This window comes from Lycorma delicatula, chromosome 4 (assembly GCF_047948215.1).
Source record: "Lycorma delicatula isolate Av1 chromosome 4, ASM4794821v1, whole genome shotgun sequence".
Lineage (NCBI taxonomy): Eukaryota > Metazoa > Arthropoda > Insecta > Hemiptera > Fulgoridae > Lycorma > Lycorma delicatula.
In genome coordinates, this window is record NC_134458.1 from 192,940,428 (window position 1) to 192,946,427 (window position 6,000).

Here is a 6,000-nt window from a genome sequence, read left to right on the forward strand (position 1 = left end):
AGATCTGGAAACATGCAAAAAGATCACCAAAAATTGTCCTTCAACAACAGCTCATCAACATCTGGATGAAAGAACTACCAGAACACTGGATGACAATCCTCATCCATCTGCTATACAAAAAAGGGGACAAAAGAAGCCCTAAGAATTACAGGGGAATCTCACTCCTAGAAACAACATACAAAATTTTTTCAAGAATCATCCTCAACAGGATCAGTTCACATCTTGAGAAAGAACTAGGAGAATTCCAGGGAGGTTTCAGACCCTGAAGAAGCTGTCCAGACCAGATCATGAGTCTCAAGTTAATAATGGATTACAACAGGAAAAGAAACAGAGACATGATAACATTTGTAGATTTCAAGAAAGCTTATGACACCATCCACAGAGAATCCTTAATAAAAATTCTAAGACACCTCGAATTACATAATAAAGTAATAAACATGATAAAACTGACCTTCGCAAACACTAAGCCAAAAGTAAAATTCAGAGGTGAACTCTCGGAACCATTTGAGATCAAAACAAGACTGCGCCAAGGTGATATGCTCTCACCGCTATTATTCAATTGTGCTGTAGAAATGGTAATAAGGGAATGGCTCAAAATATGTCCCCAAAAGTAAAAATTGGTTGAAAAATCAAAACAAACTGTCTCAGTTGCACTGACGACTTGGCACTGCTAGCAAACGAAATCGACAAAGGTAAATCACAGATATTAAAATTTCAAAACGGAAATAAAATTTGTCTCAAAGTATCATTTGAAAAGACAGAAATTATGTCTCAAAAACCAACATGATTTAAAGAAGTAAATATAAACAATAATAAAATCAAAATAGTAACCCAATTTAAATAACTCAGAGAAATAATAACCTAAACGATAACCTCAATCCAAATAAGAAGAATCAAACTAGCTAAAGTTCAAAAATTAACCTGATACACTTAGAATAAAAAATGCCTATCAATAAACGCAAAAATAAGACACTACAACATAGTTATAAAACCGAAAGCCACTTATGCAGCAGAAACACTGTTCCACCTGAATGAATAATCGAACACAGACAGACTCCAGGAAATCAAAAGAAGAATTGGAAGAACCTGCATTAATAAAAAGTACCAGAAAGATGAGCAGTGGAGGATTGTGCCTGACAAAGGCGTGTACAAAGAGTTAGAACCCATCAGTGATACCATGCATAAGAGTGATTAAGATTCTTTGGACATATTGTGAAGATGCAAGATTCAAGACTTCTGAAACAGTATGGTACAATCTCGACTCAAAAAACACCAAGACAGAATTTAGATGGATCAGAGAAATAAGAGAGGATCTGAAGGAAATTGGGCTTATATTAGAAGACATTACAGATAAGATAAAATTAAACAAGAAAATCAAGAACTAAAACACTTGTTTCACAATGCAAACATTTTCAACATTAGAAAGATCAGAATGTATGAAAAAGTAGTGGGACAACAATAAGGCCCAAACAGTCCCATCGAAGAGACTTGGATAATGGACTGACTAAAGTGGTCCTATGCAGTCGTAAAATATAATAATAATACAACTTTCTACATCATTTTGTTAACTCAGGTTTATTTTTAAAATTGACCCCTCCCATCAGCAGTGAATCATTCATTATTGGAAATATGAATGATTCACTAATAAACATTTATTACTAAATGTAATAAATATTTAGTAAATAAATGTTTAATTTAGCAAATAAATGTAATAAACATTTATTACTTAACAGTTAGACTTGTTATTTCAACCTTTTAAAATTTTTTATTTATTTATTTATTGTTTCTTTCATTTGCAAATTAAAAAGTAGTGGGGATTAGTGTATTCCATAATTGTCTTGACTTCTTTTTGAATCACAGTTTTCTGTTCATATTAATATTGTATTCTGTTTTATTATTGTATTCTTATTGTATACCAGCATTACTATGTATTAATAAAACCTACTTCAACAGTTTAAAATAACTTTAAATAAGATCAATAATTGAAATGGTTTTACATATACATTATTATTACATTTATTACATTATACTATTTGTTCATAAATAACTTTGATGTTTTTTCAGTTAATAGATTAGATAGAACATGAAGATGATGTAGAGCAATGACCAGGGTGTAGACAATCATTTTCTGAGACACGACAGAAGGTTTGTTTTTTAATTATTGAATTTATTTTTTCATTTATGCCTTTATCTTGTTCATAATTTAAAGAATTTGATTATGGGAGTTTCTTTTGTTTTTTTTTTTTATTTTTAAATGACATTTTTTGATCAGTTTATTAGCTATAAAAAAATATCAATTATGTACATTAAAGATCACAGTTGCTTTCTTAATTGCTTAATTAAATGGAGTTTCAGCTGTTAATATTTTATTTCATTCTTATTTTTACAATTTTCCTGGATATTCCTGACATTATATTACAGAATAAATTAATAGATTTCAGTCAATCAGAAAGCAGAATCTAAATTGTTTAGGATCATTTTTTCATGTATTAACAGGAAATACAAACATCCCATTCCAGGATTACTTGGGTTTATCAAGTGATTTCCTATTGCCTTTTTCATTGACCTGAATGTATAAACTACTTTTATTACAACATTTTACATTCGGTATGTAGCTTAAAAATATAAATAATGTACCTTTAAAACCATAGAAATTCAGGTTCAGTATTTATAACCTTGTATTGAAAAATAAAAAAGTACTATAATTAATAACCTATAAATTATTACTTGAGTCTATAAGTAATTTGAAATGCATAAATGTATTATGCTGTTGCACAAACAGATTTTGAATCGGTTTTCTTTTCTACCGTTTCTAAAATGTATATGAGATTTTTTAAAACAAGTGATTTTTGAATTATGTACCTGTGGAAATTGAGTGCCATTTGTTACTGCCTTGTAAAGTGAGAGCTAATAAATTTTATTTCATTAAGAACATATTGTGCAGTTCATGTTCAGTGATTCTTTTTTCATTTTGTTGTTTTTTTACTGTTAATGATTTTTGTGAGCGATATACAAATATGAAAATTTATATAACGTCGAAAAAATTGGTTGTTAATTCAAGCTTGTAGTGATGTTTGTGCCAATTCATACTCGGTGAATGAATTGTCAATAATTATCTCTGTTCAGGAAGACTGTGGAATGTTGACGGATACCTCTTGTGGTGCCATAGTAGTCAAAGATGTGGGCATTCTAATTATTGTTTAAGTATGCAGGAACTAGCAGATGAGTGCAACATCTCAATTGGTTCATTTAAAAAATATTTTAACCTTTTTCGGGTGCATTGAATCACAGCAAATGATGGCCCCATGGTTGGCAACACAAGATCAAAAAGATTCTTTGTTGAAGTTTGGCAGGATTGTTAGGTCATGTCAAAAATAACATCATAAAATGTGATTAAGATGGTTTTATGGTTGCGATGTTGAACTAGATTAGTATTCAAAATCGATGGGGAAAATTTTATAAAGACTAAATAAAAACAAAAGTGTGTAGACAATAATATGTCAAATTTGATAAAACAGCAAGGTCACATTTTTCACAGCAAGGACAGTTTTTTCACTACAAATTATTTTAACTGGCGTTATTACCTTCAGTTTTAAAAAGACTAGCATCACAACCCTTGAGTTATTGAGGGTTCTACCTATACTTTTTATAACCAGACAAATATTTTTGATTGCTGAGACATGACCTGCAATACAGAAAAGGGCTCCTGCTCCTTATTCATTCACCACACTTATTTGAGTTACATAAAATTCATCACCAATATACTGCTCTATACCAATCACATTAAAGTAAAAAATTGCTTCACGTTTTTGATGAATTTCAATGCATACTTTCCGTTTGGCCTAAAAAAAACAGAAAAATAGACCATCTCTTCTTGTGTTCAGAGAAATAGAACATTTGTATTGTTGAACTATCTACAATACAAGAATGGTGTGGTTTGGTCAGTAACTTCTAATTTATTATGCAACATTTGAAGTAAGTATAGTGTAGGAATCAACTTCATATATTTAGTGTATAGGCAGCAGTTGAACAGAGAAATTTACTTTTTGACTTCTCTTTATATATCGGCACAGGATTCTATTAATAAAATATTTACAATATAAACACAGTCTATTATATCAATTTATTTCCACTGAGCCATTAGCCGCTACCCGTTTATGGAAAATGATGAAAAATTATTGTATTACTAGGCAAATGGTATATATACTTGTGGTTAAAAGAATTTACCCAAAGTATCATTATTAGCACCTTTAAAATGTACACCTTGTACAAAGGAGTGACATTATAAAGTTCTGTAAGTAGTTTCCTGGCTATGTAAAAGTTACATGTTTTACGTTATTATATGAGTTGTTTTTTATTAGTTTTATTTATACTTAACATTAACGTACTGCTTAACATAAAAGTTTTACTCATTTATTCAATCGATATATGTTAATTACATAAACAGATTTCTTTCTACAGCATGACCTTGGCAATATTTGCCTTCAATAGATTGTATTGTAATTAGTCAGAGTTTTGGAATCCTTAGTGAGACAGACTGTCCTTAACATGGTTAGAAGAAGAAGGTTGGATAATGATAAGTAAGTGTTTTCATTTAAAAAAAATTGATCAGTAGTGCACCTCATTTAATCATAATGATTTTTGGTTTCCAGTCTAGATAGTGCTATATCTTGAGAAGGGAAAGTATTGAAATCGATCCAATTTGGGCGTATGCGATTTTCACTGGATCTTGATGTTTGATACCTAAGGAATACAAAAAACCAGATGGAAATTTTCTGAAAGTTAGGGTACGTGTGTTCGCTGTCAGCCTCTAAAATCATCTTATATCTCCAGAATTACTGGACTGATTCTAATCAAACTTGGTCAGATTACTTCTATATATGGGGTATTGATGCTGTTAAATTTTCAACTTAAAAGGTCAAGGGGGTAAATCGGTAGAGGAAATTCATCTTCAGTACCTCAAGATTTCACCTAATTAATGTCGTATCTTTCTTAGGTACATTTGTTAGTGATGAAAAATGAACAATATTTGTAAAATCACATTCCCCACCCCAGAAAATGCTGTTATAGTCACTATTTTTTTATAACTCCTTACCTCTCAAGACTGTCCTTGCCATCAGCCACTACACAGTCTTGGGAGGGGTGCCTTTTAGCCTCTAACCTCACAGGTGTCCAAACTGAGCCTGACTATGCCGTTTCCAGCAGTAACACCTGATCCACTGGGTCTAGGTCCTTTAATTACCATACTTCTAATGAAGCTGCCCCAAAGGGCCTCCCCACCAGGACTCCAGTCTTAACAAATCCTTCCTATCCTCCTCAGGAGTCCCTATTCACTTATCAGAAATGAGATGCCGGAGCATCTCAACCCACCTGAACGGGTCTGTCTATCCAACCGTAATCTGACATCCCCACAGTTCCTTCAGTTCCCCATACCTTCAACTTCTTCCTCTGTCTTCCTCTTAATGCTACTGTTTTATCATCTAATTAACCACCCTCCAGTTATTTTCCTCGTGAAGCATTGCCTCTACTACATTACCTGGGGTAACCATACCCGCTTTGCGGTAAACCTCCTGCCTCTCTTCATCTCATCTTGAGCAATGAAAAACTGTATATTCTACTGTACCTTCTTCAGTACAGTAGAGACATACTTCGGCTCTCCTCCTCTTTCTTTTATATAAATACCTATTAAAACAGCCATGGCCTTTCAATAATTGTGTGAGCTGAAATGACAGCTCCTTATGTTTCCTTCTATACCACGGCTTAATGGATGGATCAACCTCTGCATCCACTGTTGTAGTAACAACTGTTGCTATGTCCACTGTTGCTATGTTGTAACAACACAGGTGAGGGTAGAATTAAATAAATGAATTATATTTAAAATCTAAAACAGTAGCTCGGTCTGGCTGGGTCTTGAACTCGATCGCATGATTGACTCAGTATCTGGTGCATTAAGCCTTGTGGCTACACCAGTCTGCCGACCATACAAGCAAAATTTTTTCT